The sequence below is a fragment of the Parasteatoda tepidariorum genome, chromosome 3 (assembly GCF_043381705.1).
Source record: "Parasteatoda tepidariorum isolate YZ-2023 chromosome 3, CAS_Ptep_4.0, whole genome shotgun sequence".
Classification (NCBI taxonomy): Eukaryota; Metazoa; Arthropoda; class Arachnida; order Araneae; family Theridiidae; genus Parasteatoda; species Parasteatoda tepidariorum.
In genome coordinates, this window is record NC_092206.1 from 22,478,130 (window position 1) to 22,496,325 (window position 18,196).

The following is an 18,196-nucleotide window of genomic DNA, read 5'->3' on the forward strand; positions in this document are numbered from 1 at the left end:
AAATATCCCACTTGAGAGTTCCCAAACAGTTTTTTACGACTTTTACGACATGAGGCCGAGAGTTATCAGGCAGAAAAATAACTTTGTCATGTCTTTGCTCGTATTCTGACCATTTTTCTTGTAATGCACGGCTCAAACGAATCAATTGTAGCCCATACACCCGTAATGGAATAGCCAGGTTGTAGCAGCTCATAGTATACGATTCTTCATTCACCTTTCACCATTCTTGAAACGTCCAAACCATTACCTACATGATTTATCAGTTGGAGCATTGTCACCATAAACTTCTACAAGCATTCGATACGCGTCAGCTGCACTTTTCTTTAAATTAAAGCAGAAACATAAATGCTGCTTAGTTACCACAAAATTTGACTCATTCAACAAGGTAAAAAACAGGGTCAAAATTCATAAAATAATATGAATTCATCATGAAATAATTACTTTTTAATCTATTATTATTTTTGTCTTCATGAACTCTTAAAATATAATGAATTTCTTTTACCTATATACAAAGGACTTACAGAAAAAGTTAGAGCAGAAAAACGTAAGGTCTCAAAACTTTTGTTCTCTATTGTATACATTACAAAGTTGAGACAGTAAACTGTCTAATGACCAATACTAGGGATTTGTTCTAATTTACCCTGGTAGAAAGCTGATAAAACCTGTAGAAGTTCGCAAAACAGTATTTTAGAAGGGAAGAGAATTTTTTAAAAAGTTTAAAGAGTTCGGTATTAAAAACAAAACAAAAACAAAATTGACTTAAGAACTAAAAATTTTAAAAAACTAAAAAAAAGCATAATAATAAGTTATATGTAAGGGTAAATCAATCTTTTCTTACTAGGTTGCCCAGAAAATTGGTAACATTATAATTAGATTTTAAGATTTTTTCAATTAAGTAGTAATATTTTTTTTTGCGTAAAAAGCCTTATTTCATTCAGTTTTTAAAATTTTCTTAGTTTTTCATAGTTGATAAACACCTATTGCAGTATATTGACTTAGTATTCTTACGTTATATTATTATTTTAAGATTTCAATAAATCACAAATATTTTTTTTCGCGTAAAAGTTATTGTTTTGTTCTTTTTAAAGCTAATTGTAATTTATCTTATTAAGTCAGGTTAAAAGTTTTAATCAATATTATACCAGTTTAAGATTTCTTTTATAACGAAGCAATATTTTTTGCATCAAAGCTAACAATTAATACATTTTAATACAAATCCTAGTTTATCCTATCAGATTGATTTAATTTTAAGAATAATGTTGGGGAGGGACACTATGCTATGGTAGTAACAAATTTGAAACACGCTATATTTCAACACGCTCCAATATTCCTAACTGTGTAATAATTCAACAACGTAATTTAAACTAATCCTCCTTTTTGCTAAATATATAGTAAAAACTAGAATCTTTATTTTGTTAAAAAATTAATACATAATAACGATTTTATATTAAGGAAAACGTATGGTATGTGGGTGATTCTTTTTAAACATGACTATTCGGACCAAAAAATTTCTTTAAATTTAAAGTCTTCAAAATAATAATTTTTTTGTTGTATACTTCTTTAGTTACATTTATTAATATCTTACAGACAGCAGCGTAGTTTATTGACATTTGCTCGCGAAAAAAAATAAAATCGGAAAGTTAAAGTAAATATTCGACTTACGTGCATCAATGATAGGTAATTCTCTAGAGTCAAGCTTATTTCTGCCTAATGAGCGAAAGAAAGAACAATCGTTTGATATAAGCATTTTTTTTATGCGCAACTATTTAATATGCATGACGGATGTCTAAAACTTCATTTACTCAATAATTTTAATGCATTTATAGCTTATTCAATTTACCTGTTTTATTCTCACTTTTGGTTTAATTTTTTACAGAAGTTAAAGAATGCTGAGTTTCAAATCTTTTTGAATTTAATGGTCAAAACAACTGCTAAAAATAAGTTTATATCAAATACTGAATCAAAAGTGCATTGGAAATCATGGTTATAAAATTAAAGAACAAAATTAAGTAAGTTTCATAATCCTTGGGTAATAAAGAAAATGCCTTATTTTGCTTGAAAAACAATCAAATATATCGAGAAGCACACATCAGACAAAAGACAATACAAACACCAAACACCAAGTTAACACCAAATGGAGCCTTTATATACTACGATTGGAGTTTTTATATACTACGTTATCGAGCATTTATATACTACGTGCAATTTAAATCTAAAAGCTTAAAATTGCAATTAACACAAAACTCAAAAACTCGTAACACAAAAATCTCACGTTTTTTCCCTTCCGGGAAAAACAAGATATCTTCCGAACAAGTCCTTTTTATCACAATGTACCTTTATTTTGCTTGTACAGACCTAAAAAAATTTTAAAATCTGTTTGTCTTATGAGATCTTTCGTATTTGATCAAATAAACTTTGGAATTATTTCTAGCGTGATTTGTAACACCCGAGAAACTTCTGCGAGAGCTCAGATTAAAATTTATTTTCTCAAAGTAATTTACTTTTATTTGTTTTGATATTTAATTCGATGAGAATTTTTTTAGATATTTGACATTTTCCTCAATAATTATACAATGCGTTGTTAATTTAGGGTTTATCTGAGTTAGAGATTATGCTTACAAATATTAAATACAATCACATTTGTATCATGTACTGAGAAAAAAAGTCTTGTCAAAACCACCAGATTATAGCAACGTTTACCATGTTTTTGGCTCTCCATTGTAAAAAATTACAGTAAAAAGAACTCACAATGTCGGGACTATGTGCCCTAAAATTCACTTTTACTGTAAAATTTTGTCGAATAAAAAATCTGCTTTACCGTAATATTTATAGCAATATTTATTGTGAACTCACTGATTCACTGTAATTAAACAAATACCACTGTAAAAATTACAGTATAATATTTTACGATAAAAATGAATTTCACGAAAAATGAATCTCACGGATGTTGCACTTAGGGTGCCAATGCTTCTACAGCAATTTGATCTGGAATTTTTCACTGTGTATGGGAACACTAATAAGGTGGTAATTTTTACCGAAGGGTATTGGTGATGATTTTGGTAAAACTAACAATAAAATATGGTTTTATAATATGTGAAAAAAATTAGGTGAAAGGGGTTCAATTTGTTAAATTTTGACATGATGTCTTAGAGCAAGGTTCAGCTTTGAATTTCTTAGTAAATATACGAAAAGTGCAGTAATAGGAACTAAAATTTTGAAATCCAGAATTTCCGGCAAACCGTTACAATATGAACCGAAAAATTCGAAAAAGAATGGTATAATACCGTTTATTTTGGTTTTATTAAGCGGAATCATAGTTTTTTTTTACCAGAAATGTCATTACCATACAATACGGTAATTTTACTAGGGCTTTTTCTTCGTGTGACAAAATATGTGAAAAATATGCATATTCTAACATTTTATCACTGATATTCCCTTTAATCTGTGAGAGACCCAGCGTCGAATATATTGGGCAATATTCGGTACAGTTTTATATCTTCAAAATAATATTTTAGATTTATTTTTCTATTTACATACCTTTATAAATGGATTTTGAATTTGAAAATATAATTTGATATAAAAATTGGATTTTATTTATTTGGTGTAAAAATGCGAAATTAGCCCCGAATTTAATTTTCAGGATTATGTTCAAAATAAGGGTGGTAAAAAAAAATTAAATGGTGGTCATTTGTGGTCAAAAAGTGGTCAAACGAATACAATATAAAAATTGGATTTTATTTATTTGGCGTAAAAATGCAAAATTAGCCCCCGAAATTAATTTTTAGGATTATGTCCAAAATAAAGGTGGTCAAAAAAAATTAAAAGATGGTCATTTGTGGTCAAAAAGTAGTCAAACGAATGCAGTTTGATTTTTTGATTTTTCTCACTTTAGCGTTTCTTTTTCTTTCATATTTTCGCGTAGCTGGAAGAAACTCAACTTAAGTAACCATCTGGACTATTTAATTTTATATGAAAACTTTATTATTTGAGTAGAGATTATTTATTTCATTACCAAAATGAGAGTAAATATACTGTAAAAATATCTTACAATATGCAAATACTTACATATAATATCAATCGTTAAACGGATTTCTGCGAGAAATGAATCTTAAAAACTTTTTCCATGAATATAATGAGCAATTTTTCATAATTTTCCGGAAATGCTTCAAGTGTTGAAGTTCTTAAACGAAAGAGAGAGAATACCTACATAAATCATATAACTGTATTCTTTGAATGCGAATCACGCTTGATTTACAACTTTCTCATAAATTACTGGAAAGAATATTGCAATACTTCGTCATGGTCTCTGTATGTTCTATGAGATCTTTCGCACTTGATTAAACACACTTTGGAATTTTCTCGAGCGTCATTTGTAACACCCGAGAAACTTTTGTGAGCGTTCATACTAAAATTTATTTCCTCAAAGTAATTTACTATTATTTGCTTTAATATTTCAAAGTCTTAAAAATCTTAGAATTTGTGGAAGGGATAGAAGATTTACGCCACCCAAACACCAATTTATTGCTCTTTCTGTGCTTTCGGTGAAATTTAAAGTTTAAATTAGTTTACTTTAGCAAGGGATGTGAATATTCTTTATTTAAATAATAGAATTGAAGTTGAAAGAAATAACAAGAAACGTAGTTTATGGGAGCATAAAACTGTTCGAATCAAGTAATATTTCAATTTTAGCATTAATAAATTTATTTGATTAAGATTTTAAGTTCAAAGTTGTGTTTGCTCATTTATGTTCTAATGTTCAGTAAATTAATAATGTTCATAAAATGTAAATGTTTCTTAAAATAATAGGTTTTCAAAATAATGTCTTGAAAACAACTTTGTTATAGTTCTTATTATACCCTACATTTAATAAAAAATACAAAGATGAAAATTACATTTAACTTAATAAATGTTTTTTTTTCATATCATGGTTTACGGTATTAAATTAGAATTACTAAATTTAACCACATTTACCAAATTTATTCACATCTTATAAAACCATATTTAATTGTTACCAAAATCCTTACCAAAGCGCTTTGGAAAAAACCATCATTTTTGTGTTTCTTTTGATTCAGAAACACGATAAATTTTACCATAATGTGGTAACTTTGATGATACCTTTTTTCTCTGTGTAGTATGAAGGTAAATTTTTAATTGTATTAATTACTGAGGGTAATATAATTTAGATTAATATAAATTTTAAAAGTAATTGAAAGTTGAGATAATATTTCATTTAAAAAAGCTAAATCTTTTTAAATTCAGGCATCTTTTAATTAAATTTCCAGTTTTCTGAAGGTTTTGCATACTATATAATAGTATAAAGTTTGCATCATAGATAATTAATACCACGCTCTCATGATTTATTAAAATGAATAGTAGAAATATTTCCAGATAGGTGTCGCTGTTGAGAGGAAAGTTCTAAATCAGGGCCGTGGTTCTTCACAACTATTTCCTTTCTCAAAACATTCCTGGATCTACAAAATATCCTCTAAATGCTTAATACTAATTATTTTTACTGTAACAATTCTTTCACTTACTTTTTGTTAATAACTGTTAGTCAAATACGGTTGGAGTAAATAACTTTTATTTTTTATGCTGCCATTACATTTTTTTAAATACTGTATACGAGGAAAGTTAAAACAAATTAAAAGGGACACAAATAGTGTCCCATAAGCAGACAGATTGTTTCGATACTGTAATGCAGCCTTCTCTTCAGTATCAAAATACGAAGTTGAATTTTAACACAAATTAAGCCACGTAAAAGGAGCTCTAATAATATCACATAAATAGACACAGGATTGTTTACATGATTGTTGATACTATAATGAAGCTTTCTCTTCAGTATTAAAATACAGAGGTGCATTTCAGAGTCGCATAAACACACGATTGTTTATGTGATTGTTAATACCGTGGCGTAACTACCACTAGGAAAATTAAGACATCAATTCACTGGTATATAAGACATGCTACCTTGATTCAATCATGAGGTACCTTTTGATAGATGAAGGTTGGCATGGTTGATAACCCCCCCCCCACAGTATTGTGGCGCAACTACCACTACGAAAATTAAAACATCAATTCAGTGGTATATAAGACATGCTAGCTTGATTCAATCATGGGGTACTTTTTCATGGATGAAGGTTGACATGGTCGAAAGCTGCTATTCCCACAATACCATAATGAAGAATTCTCTTTAATAAAATACAGAGTTGCATTTCATTTCGATTGCATTTCAGAGTTGCATAAGCACACGATTGTTTATGTGATTGCTAATACAGAGTTGCATTTCACTGTAAGGAAGCATTCTCTCCAGTATCAAAATGCAAAGTTGAATTTTAACACAAATTAAGCCACTTAAAAAAAGCACTAATAATATCACATAAATAGACACACTATTGTTTATGTGATTATTAATACTATAATGAAGTACTAATGAAAATCTGTATGGAAATACAGATTTGCATTTCGACACAAATAATGCCACATAAAAAGAGCAAAAATAATATCACATAAGCAGACATACAATTGTTTCGATACTATAATGATCTATAATGACACTAAAATCATTTATAATGATATAAAAAATACCGAGATTTCAGTGCCAAGACACATATCTGTGCTCCGACACTGAAAAAAATGCTTCAATATAGCACAGAGCCAATAGCATGTATGCTTATGTGACATTATTTGCGCTGTTGTTGCCTTTAATTTATTCAGTTTCTTTCTTCTTATGTATTCATAACTTAAAATTTTAGTTAATTATCACTTATCATTACTCTAACAATTATTTCATTAGTTAAAAGTAATTTATTATTTTTTATTAAAACAATTTGCTTGATTGACGAGCCCATTACTCACCAAACTATTGTTTAGATAAGACTTTACTGCAACACATTTACTTTTCATTGTCTGCATTGGCTTGAGGTTGCGTGATAAGAATTTAGTTTGCCTGAGAATTTAGAATGCCACTGACAGCTGCAACTGCATTTTTAGTTGCTCATATTAGAAAATTCTACTCCACATTTATTACTATTTAAACATATACCTAATTTAGCATTTTCGTATTCATGTTGTTGCTTTAGTTTTAAAATGAGTCAGTCTAAATTATAAATTAAAGATATTTATGTTGATATTATTTTACTTTATTTATTGATGTTGATAAATAAAAGTTATCAAAACCTTTATAAGTTATTAGTTAATATAAATTAGATACTGGTACTTTTGTTAAGAACTAAGTATTTCTATTGAAATTAAGTATTTCTATGTTTCAAGTGTTCTCATATAACGAAAGAAAAAAGAGCAATGCATGTTTTATTAAAAAAAGTAAACTAAAATATTTATTATATTTTTTTAGCACTGAGATGAAAGTGTATGATGCTCAATTAATAAAAAAATTACACAGTGAAAATATTATTCTAAATTGCATGTAAAATAATTCATAAATACAAGGTGTTCCATAATGATCACTCTTAATACAAATAGTTTTAAACCCTGGCTAAATATGCCGGAAACAACTATACAGGGTTCTTCGTAAAGACTGCCCTTAATATGTATTTCAAGTATTGTGTATTTTTCGAATGCTTATCAAAAATCAAAGCAACAAAAGAAAAAACATTTTGAGGGCCATTAAATATCATCCAACCGATTAAAAATATGAATTGCATGAAAATCTGACTATACAGGAAGGCGAGTGTAATGAACAACAAAACAGGTTTGATTGTTGGAAGGAAAGAAGAAAGGAAAGAATGATTATTGTAAACATCTTTAAGTTTCAACCTCAAACTAAAGCTATTTTTGCGCTAATTACTTTCATTAATATCTACTATGATTTGTCAGACTTTGATACGATTTTTGTTTATCCCTGCTTTAATAATAATTCGATGTTTATACTTTTTTGTTTTAATAGCTTGCTAAGGTTTTTTAAAATGTATATTGAGAGAGATTTTTAGAACACCCTGTATAGTGCGCGAAAATTTAATTCTGATTGATTATTGAAGATTGATTTGGCATTTTGTATTAAGTGTTTGCTGTAGATTTGTACACTGAGAAAAAAAGTATGGTCAGAACTACCAGAATAAATATGGTAAAATTTACCGTGTTTCTGGCTCTATGGAAACACCAAAAACTTTGGTAATTTTTACCGATGCACTTTAGTAATAATTTTGGGAAAATTAACTGTGAAATATCATTTTGCTACCTGTGTTAAAATTTGGTAAATATGGTAAAATTTGGTAATTTCGTAATAATACCTTAGCAGTTCGCAGCAGTTCCCATTTTTTTCCGGCTACGTAACCTTAAATGATCAACATTCTTTTGACGGAACCCCGACTTTATATAAAGACAATAAACGCATTAATCTAAAAGCAACTGCTTTAGTTTGAAAATATTTAATTCGAAGAATATGATATTTTTTCATCGTTTTATCATTAATAATCTAAAATTAGTTTTCTTATCCGACAGTAGAAGTCATAATCCAAGGGTTGAATCTAGTTTTGTTGTGAATTTATTTTTGGTGTTTAAATATAAGTTAAAAATGAATGAAATTATCGGAATTATGGTTTTCGTCGTAATGAAAACTAAAAAGAGCTGCTGCAAATGTTGAAAATTTATAGTAGGGAAACATATTTCCTTATTTTATTTCAATCTAGTTGCTTTATTTTGGTTTGAAAAGCGTGATAGGAAGTATGAATGTATTATTTTATGAATGCATGTCCTTTTCATAATTTATTTAATACAATGTTATTTGAAAAATTGTGTATTTTTTTCCAAAAAAATGCGCATTTTATTTTAAATAATATTGTAAAAGCAACCAAATTATTAAGTAAATAATGGGCTATTGATTGGATTAAAATATAATTATGTGTTTAGAAAATGTTAAGGGAATTGAAAAAACTTCCTAACTCTTGGAACCCGTTTACCTCGTACGCGGAACCCTAGGGTTCCGCTGAGCAACATTGGGGAACTACAGCCTTAGATCATGGGATGAAAAACCATTTATTCGTCTCAACTTACTTTCTAGTTTAGTATATTTACTAATTGTGAGGTAATAAGAACATGTCTGAACAAAAAATTACTAAATAAATGGTTTAAATTCCATATATTTTTTTACCACAATTTTGTTTTTTTTTTGCTAGAAATGTTATTACCATAGACTATGGTAATTTAACTAGAATTTTTTTCTCCGTGTAATACCTAATACCGACATTTTGAAAATCATATCTTCAAAATATTTAATACATTATAATATAGATAAAATTACTGATGTCGATTCTTAATATACACATGTAGAAAAAAATCTGAAATTACTGTACTCTATGGTAATGGCATGTTTAGTAAAAGACACCATGATTCTGGTTAATTAAGATTGAGATTAATTAAGATTACCGTATTGTGTGGGAATATTTCAGATTAGAAAAAAAATATACTGCTAGTTAAAAGAATAAAAATATATGGTACATAAACCATTCAGTTGGCAATCCTTTTCATATGGTAACGGTTTACCGGATTCTGGTTTTCAAAATTACTACCACACGCTTAGTAAAAAGTACAAAACTGAAAAGTAAATAAATGGTTTCTATGCCACGCTCTAAGGTATCATGATAAAATTACCACATTTTACCGTATGCTATCACATATGATAAAACCATATTTTATTGTTAATTTTACCAAAGCACTTCTTTAAAAAATACCGAGTTATTTGGTGTTCCCATAGAGACAGAAATACGGTAAAATTTACCATATTCTGGATCTTTCGATCATACTTTTTTTCTCAATGCAAGGACCATGTGAAAAAATGCAATTAAAAATATTAAGAGATACTAAATTTAGATTTATTGTGTAACAAAAATGTGGTAATATTTTTTTTGTAAATTTTGTAATGATACCGATTTTTGCAATTTTTATGTTGATTTCCCGATTTATACTTTAGTTTGACACAGAGTGGTTTGTTGCCAGTTTTCATTTCTTTAAAGAAAAAATTCTAACTCCAGTTAAGCAAAAAATCAATCATTTGTACTAATGTAAATATCATTGGCATCTTCCATAGTAATAATTATAATATATTTATTTTCTGGAATGAACATTGCTTAAAAAATTAATTTTCGCATTCTATCATATTAAAGTGGAATAATTAAATTTTTCTACATGCTTCCATTTTTAATCCTCAAATACAAGCACAATTATACGTTGCAATTCTTCAAAGGTCGTGCACTGGCAGAAGCGGCTAACCAATGAGGGGAGTGAAAATTATGGTCTTATAATCTCTGGTGGATGGGTAATTATTCTGAAGACTGTCGAAAATTTCCTAGTGAATAATGCATAGATAACGTTACGTATAATCCTTGCATCGGGACAACATTAAGAGTCTGGCATCTAATAAGGATTATACGGGTGAACCTTTTGTTCATGATCCCTCGAGATTAAAATTGAGTATCTGTTGTATTTGAGAAGAGCATTCAGCTCCAAATACTTCCATTCCTGTCCTTTCATGTTCAGGGTATTAAACTTTAGCGAATCATTAAATAGTTCGAAATAAAACAAGAGCAACGAAGACTTTGCTTGCATAAAATATCCAATTGATTTTTAAGGAAATGTTTGTACGCTGTTTAAAAAAATATTCTTTTATTTTTTTATTTACTTGATACCATAAAGTTATTAATTAAATTTTTGAAATTAGTTGTAATTGATGATATATTACACAAATATAACCAGAGCTGTCTTCAAATGATGCTATACTGCTTAAAAGTTTGAAGTCTCCTAAACCGTGGTGTCTCTTAAGTTTGCTACAATCTAAATAAGATTCCAATTTTTAACATATTATCGTAAAAATTAGCCGTTTTTAATCCTTTCGATCCCACCTGGACATATTTTCAACTTAAAAAATTCCACTGGAACATATGTGTCCCGTCTTAGAAACCCAGTAGGACATATATGTCCCGTTCCCACAATTGCCCAAATAGTTACTTTTTTATTTTATTTTGCCAGAAAATTATTATTTTTTTAAAAATCTTATTTGATCTATTAAAGTCGTAATTTGTCCTGTTATTGGAAAATGAAAAATTAGTCTTGAAAGGGTTAACTCGATTACTCAAAACTACAGTTCAACTAGAATGCAAAAACAATTAAATCTAACGCTTTGTTACCTAATCTATATATATAATCTATTATATCTAATCTAACGTCTAATGAACCGAATCTTCTGAGAGTGTACATTTATATTCATTGGATAGTTATGAAAAAAGATCTCTTAAAGCTGTTGCAATGTATTGAAAAGATATTGGATCGCCTGTTTTTTTTTATCGATTTCTGCTAACGAATTTCGCAATTGGTTTACTTTTAATGCCTTTTTTTCCAGGTTTTTAAAGATTTTTAATTACGAAATAGCAATATTATAATTGCAAGAGGAGCATCCACAAAATTTAATAGAAAAATTTACCTGATTTTTGAATCATTTTTATAAAATAGCGCAAGGCAGTTGCTTAGAAATAAGAAAAGTACAAATTTTTATGAGGACAAGAGTAATTTAGAATTTTTAAAGAAGATTATTTAGTTAAACTAGTCATTTTAAAGTCGGAATGTTTTTTTCCCTTTTAAATTTGCATTGGTTGACTGAAAAAAGCTTTATTTAAAAATTTAACTGAAACGTAAATACAACTTATTTACAGAGTAATAATTGTAAAACAGTAACTTAACATCTTTATCATATGCTGCATGTTATCACAATATGCTTTATCATAATATGCTGCATGTTCAGGTAATATAATGCAATTAGTTTATGTTAAAATGAGGAACATTTGCAATTCTAAGCTTTTCATTTCAAACAATAATTAAAACAAAAATTATAATAATTACGGAGATTATAATTGCTGACTATAGAACTGTGAAAGCTAAATAGGTAAAGTAACTGAGCTGACATTGTGAAGTGCTGGGATTCGATTCCCTGTGATGGCTTGAACCAACACACGTCTCAAAATTCTAAAGCCTTTATCTGCCTCATCCCTCTAGCCACAGTGGGCTGTTCTGTGAATGCTTTTTCTATCTACTAGAAAGGGATGATAATGAAATATTCCTAGTAAATACTGTTGAACAAGGGATAAATAAATTACTTATGGTAAAAATTCATAAAAGTAAAATGGCTTTTATGCTGGTTTTAGCCACAGATCGTCTTTGTTTAGTAATGACCATATTATTAGATTTTTCTATTCATGAAATGGTAAGACTACAATTATTTTTTAAAAATATATATAGAGAGATAACATTATTATCTGCACAATGAATAAAAAATATAAAAATAAACCGTCTACTTGAATTGGGTCACTCTAAATTTTTTTTTGATGTTACGAAAGATTCTGATAAATTTGTTCTAAAATAAAATCTGTTTTGCTCTTATTCTATCTGTAAAAATATTTTTAAATTGAAATTTGCTTTTGTTAAAATAACTGTCTGAAAACTGGTCAATAATCACTTAGAACTTCATTAATGCATTTCATTACCATTCGCTTAAGACTCTTTTTAAACAGTCGCATTTTACAACATTTATTCTAATAACATATTTATTCAAATAATGATGCTATGAGCAATTTTGAAATGAAACTAAAAAATAAGCAGTAAATAGAATTGAGATACATTTTATGGTTTTTATAAATTTTATTAAATAAGAAAAATGTGTTACATTGATATAAAATTCATAATTTTAACATGTAATATTTTTACTATGAGTTTAAAAAATATGCAAATTTTCAAAAATTTAAAACACACGATTTTCTTAACATAAAATAAACCAATGTTTTGCTCGTTTTTTGAAAGGTTTACACAAACTATATACTTAAATAAAAATAAAATTACACGTTGATTTCAAACATCATCAGCGAAAATAAAACAAGAAATTTTACGAAGTGTAAAATAATTCCAGATTAATAGATAAAATAATTAACATTCAGCGAGAAAATATTTGAAATCAAACAGAAAGAGAATTTCAGCATGATGACGCTCCGCAGCATTTGCAATCACCACAACGGCAATTGCGTGCTTTATTGCAGCATTTACAGTTACTGCAGGTGCATCCGGTACTACACTTTGACTGTCCTGCTCCACAGCATCGGCATTTTTCGCAGGTGCAATTTGGTCCGCAGGATCCACAAGGCATGTTTTTAAGATTTAAAGGAGAGTAACTATAATGAGAGATAAAAAAAAACAAGATAAGATTTGCATGCAAATATAAATTAAGTAATATGGAAGTGACTTAATTTTTAGCTACTTTGGCTAATTTATAAAAAATTTCTAACTTTTAAATAATATTTCTGTTCACTCAAAAAATATTTACATAAATGGAATTGAAATATAAGGTTGGTGAAAATTTTTTCTAGGTTTAAAATATATTAAAACATTGTCTTGATCAATAGTGAATCCTGTTAAATCGAAAATAAAATTTAAAATGAGACAAGGACATCACACTTTCAGAAAAGTATATCTGCTGTCATTTAAATGTTTAACGCACATTTAATCTGCTAATAAAAATAACAAAAAAATTTGCATTGTTTCATACTCTTAAAACTCAAAATAACTAAGTAAAAGCTTGAAATATTTCTTTTATTATTTAAAATAGAAAAAAAATTAAAAAGTATTAATAAAACATATTTTAAGAAGACAAATATTCAATTATTAATTCAAAATGACAAAAAGCAACCAAAACAGTAAGTAAGGGTAAATATGTACTTATAGACATAGGGGCAATCGTAAATCAAGGGTCAGGCCTTGTTCAATTCGGCAGCAAGATAGAAGGGTGCCGAAATTATTTTTTTTAAGCTAATAATTTCGATTTTGTGGGAATCTTCAAAAATTTTAAGAGTTTAGAAATACACGATTTTATTCATTCAAATTGTTCATTTTTCCTCGCTTTAGTATTTGTTTAAATATTTCTCTATTTCGTTATTCCTTTGTCTTATTAAAGTGAAATCACGATGTAAAATAAATGTCCTAAATGTTAAAAGATTTAGAGGTACAAAATAGTTTTAAAAAATCAAATGAATATCTAAATTGATTATACTAAAATAATCAACGAAAAATTTTCACCAAAATAAAAATTGTGTTATAGTTTAAACTATAATATTAAACGATGTAGATTTTTTAAGGAAAAAAATAAAGAAATAAATTCAAAGAGTTTTAAATTAAAAAAGTTGAAGTTTTTTCTTGGAATCTGAGTAATTCCAAGGACCTTTATCAAAAATAAAGTTTTGATCAAATATAAATTTCGAAAATAATATTTGTGAATGTTAAGAGAACAGGAAATATTATTCTCAGTTTTAATGCTAGAAACAGAATTTTTTGTGTGGCATCTTTGAATATAAACTATACCAACTTTCAAAAGATAAATATTAAAAAAATGACAAAGATAGTAAATAATTACACCTAATTAAAAAAGCTCGTTGCGCTACAAATTTTTGAAAAATAAATTGTATTTTTCAAACCTCAGTCACAAATAAGTTTCGGAACAAAAATATTACTTTAAATGTATTAAAGAATACATGTTTATGTGGATGAAAAATAACATATTTTTTTAAAAAGATTTTTTCAAGTGGGCGCACTTTTATACAATGTTTCAAATTGTAAATAAAAAATTTCGTTCATGTAACATTAGCTCTAAATTTTATTTGTGAAAAAAATCTCGTGCAAGGGACATTTTTAATTACATGTAATTAAGTGATTTTATTAAGTAATTCCTTAATAATCTTTAAAATCTTTATAATCTCCGCACATTTTCTTGAAGCTTTAATAATTATAGTAAAATATTAAAAATAAAAAAGTTCCTCTTTGAGATTTAAAAAGTCTATCGTCCAATTTTATTTATCAACCTCAAAAGAAAAAATTTAAACAACCTATTTTTGTGTCTTATCTAGGAAAATAACTAAGATTTTATTTAAGCTTAAAATTAAAAAAAATTGAAATAGAAAATTCAGTTATTGATTCAGAAGTGCTTATTCAACATCAATAAAAACGTCCAGGCTAGTTTTAAGATTTTTTTTAAATCTTAAAGCATTATTTATTTTTACTTATTTAAGTATTTCTTTTTAAATTTCTATTAGCTTTTTTTTGTTAGAGAAAATCTATACAGCAGTTAAAAATATATTTACTTTTCATTTGAATGAATTTCTGTATAAGCTTGAAACAACTCATATATCTGTTCCCTAAACTATTTCCCCTCAATTATTGCTATTAATTGAATATATTTTTGTATATAAGCATTAACATGATTTTTTTTATAATTTTGAACAAAAGAAAGTAATTCAGTTTATAAAAATATATACATTGTTTAAGAAAAAGAAAAATAGAATCACAAATACTTTTGAGTAATAAAATTTTTGCTTAAAACTATTTTTTACCTTTTCTAAGGACATTAAACATTTATTTTTTATCAGCACAGCATTATACTAACATATTACTAAATACTAACATACACACATTACTTCATATTTTCTATAAAACAGTTATCTACACCCTTCTGAAACGCGCTTTTAATACAAATTTAAATTACAAGTAATTATTTAAGTAATATATGTTCAGATTTAGTAAAAATGGAGCAAACTACGGTAAAAAGTATTGATAATATAATAGTTAAAAATTTTGTTCAAGAAATGAAAATAATACTGAATCCTACTTGTAACTTTTAGAATATTTATATTGTTTTTACACGTTAAAATCCATTATAAACAAAGTAAATCAAAGTAAACAACTGAAAAACTTAGTAAATGCTGTATGAAAACATCAAAACATCATTGTTTCTGAATTTATGAACATATTACTTTTAGTTGCAAATTTCGAACATGTTTATTAAAAGAGAGAATTTTCAAATGAAAAAGAATGTTTCATATACAATTTCTAGACATTTCCTTATACATATTAAAAAGTATTTTCTTTTAACAAGAGAAACAGATTCAGCAAAAAAATATTTTTTTGCCCACGATTAAAAAATAGAAACAACACCTAAGAATTTGAATTATAAAATGCTTGTTTATGCACGTTTATAACTATATTATTTCGAAGTTTTTCAAAAAGCAAAATTACTATTTTTTAATGTTCTAATTCTTTGTCTTATCTTTGATACACGCATTTGATAAATAAGTTATTACTAGTATTTATGTATATTACCTAAGCTGATAAAATAAGGTAAATAATATAGAAATATTAGTTTAATTAAAATTATTATACGTAAAATATTAGTTTAATTAAAGAAGTTAAGAAATAAAATTATAGTCAAGAAAAGTATTTAAATTTTATTTGAAAAAAACCCATGAGCAATTCATGCAATGTTTGAAAAAGCTATTTTGTTTTTTATAATTAAAATCTATTTTAAGCAAAACAAAAAGTTTTTAAGAGAAAATTTAAAACTTTCAAGTTTCCGAATTTATCAATTAATCAGAATGTTACATTCGGTAATAAATATGGATCATCAATTAATTGTATTGATTAAGAGAGTTTACAATTGGAAATTTTCTTTTAGCATTCCAATATGCAAAGTTGTTTTTCTCACAAACTCGTGAAAATATCACTTAACAATGCTTTGGCTATTAAAATGTTTTAGCCAGGCTATTAAAATGTTTTAAAATTGAATTATAAGAATTATAGGTTAAGATAGGTGCAGTTAATATCATAAACGAAATAAAATTATTGCAAGCAAATGAAAAAAATCAACTTAGAAAAATATTACGAAGAATAATTTCCGAATTTATCAGAATGTTACACTGAGTTTTAAATAGGAAATTAATTCTCAATTGAAAACCATTTTCCAATATGCCATTCAATTTTGTTTTTAAAAGTCATGAAAGTATCACTTAACATATTCTTTCACTAAGTTTTTTAAGTGACATAAATTTTGCACCATAATTGGTTTAGATAGCTTCATTTCATTTATAGAGATATATTTTATCATAGGGATGTCAACTTAGGAAAAATTAAATATTTAACAGAATAATTATTTTTCTGTATAACCTATTAAATTAAAGCATTCTACACGAAGAAAAAATTCTGGTTAAGTTACCGCACTGTAATGACATTTCTAGCAAAAAAATTGTAATTCTGTTAATAAAACCCAAAATATGGCAGTAAGATCTATGGTTTTAAATCACTTATTTTGTAATTTTATCGTTCATATAATAATGATTTACTGGATAATCTGGTTACGAAAATTAACATTTAGTAAAAAATATGCAGCTGGAAAAAAGCTTAATAGAATAAATGGTTTTTGTGCTATATTTTAAGTTATCATGATAAAATTACCAAATTTTGCTACATTTACCAAATTTTATAACATGTTACAAAACCAAATTTTATTGATTATTTTGCTAAAATTATTACCAAAGTAATTCTGTATAAAATTATAGAGCGTTTTGGTGCTCCCATAGAGCGGTAAATTTTACCATATTCTGGTTTTTTGAGCATATTTTGTTTCTTCAGAGAGAAATTTTATTACAAATTTTTTTTATTTATCAATTACATATTTTTTTATCGTATGTATTTTTTTCATTATATGGTTCTCCAAAAATGTTTGAAGTTTTTACAAAAATTCTAAAAAATTATGATCTTGTTTTAAAAAAAATATTTTTAAAGTTTTTGTATTAATAAGTATTATTTTTATTTTTTGAATATAAAACATATTTATCATGCAAAATTCCATTAAAATTGAGATTTAATGAAATATTTGAGACGTAGAAAAAAAGTACTTAAATTACGATTGATTTATAATAGATTTAATTTAGATTTTAATCAAATAAGCAAACAACTTCAAACTGTTATAATAAGAGAAAGTTCACTCACCGATAAGAAATTTCAGATAGACGACAATGTTTTTCTTCTCTAGATACTTGTAATGATAAGTGAATCAAGGTTAATGAGATACTTATACCATTTTTGCATTCCGAAACAAGGGCTGAGTGCAAAAATGCACTCGGTGTCAGAAGTCACCGTGTGCAAAAGTATAAAACAGAACTCTCTTATCATCAGCAATACGTGTGCAAAATGAGAAACTATTGGTTCGTTTTAACAGTAATAATTGTTGACTTCTACGAAAGAATTCAACTTATGATTGAAGTGTTTACAGAATTATCAGATTGCATCAGATAATGAGATAGAAATCTCGAGAGTAAAAAGAGCTCGTGTCGTAAACAATTCTTTTTTTATAGGAAAAAGTAACAATATTTAAATCTGA

At 26.8% G+C, this 18,196-nt stretch overlaps 1 long non-coding RNA gene across 1 annotated transcript; it reads right to left on the reverse strand.

Annotated features, from left to right (window-relative positions):
• Window positions 1–12,622: 12,622 nt before the first annotated feature.
• LOC107451331 (uncharacterized) lies at window positions 12,623–17,946 on the reverse strand. Its single transcript, XR_001585059.3, has 2 exons — window positions 17,806–17,946; window positions 12,623–13,166 (listed from the first exon to the last, which is right to left on the reverse strand). It is a non-coding gene; the product is annotated as an uncharacterized lncRNA (long non-coding RNA).
• Between the last annotated feature and the right edge of the window lie 250 nt (window positions 17,947–18,196).